Raw genomic sequence first — 583 nt, forward strand, 5'->3', positions numbered from 1 at the left:
CCTAAGCAGGTGTCTTGTTTTAGACTAGTAAGTGAACGCAGTATTTTTATGGAGACCAAACACAAAATAAGAATTAAAAAAACAAGTATCCACAAGTAAAGATACCAACATGTCCAGGTAAGATGTCTGAAGTTATATACACAGCTGTAAAAACTAAATGTGAAAAACACTATATCTTTACTATAGTTAAACTGTGTTCTTACTGTGTTTCAGAAAGTAATGGAGGTGAAAGCAATGGAAACACCACATTTTTTTAGTATTTAGATAGGATGCAGACATCCAATATTATGAAGAAAACTTGCTGCATGATGCTGGAGAGAAGCAGGATTAGTCAAACTATTCTTTGTTACTGTTATGAACCTTTGGTCATTTTTTCCTAAAGAGACAAAATACTATATTGAAGTAAACTGCTGATTTTCATTCCTTCTTGTTTGCTATACATAACAAATGGTATATTATAAAATCTATATCCTTTCTTTAGTTAAACTATTGAATAGCGTGAAGTCAAATTGTTCAAACTGCAAAGATGAGAATGTTTATATTTTCTGTATTGGTGTTTGACGCTAGTGTTTCTACTCTCAGT

Source organism: Etheostoma spectabile, chromosome 10 (assembly GCF_008692095.1).
Source record: "Etheostoma spectabile isolate EspeVRDwgs_2016 chromosome 10, UIUC_Espe_1.0, whole genome shotgun sequence".
Classification (NCBI taxonomy): domain Eukaryota; kingdom Metazoa; phylum Chordata; class Actinopteri; order Perciformes; family Percidae; genus Etheostoma; species Etheostoma spectabile.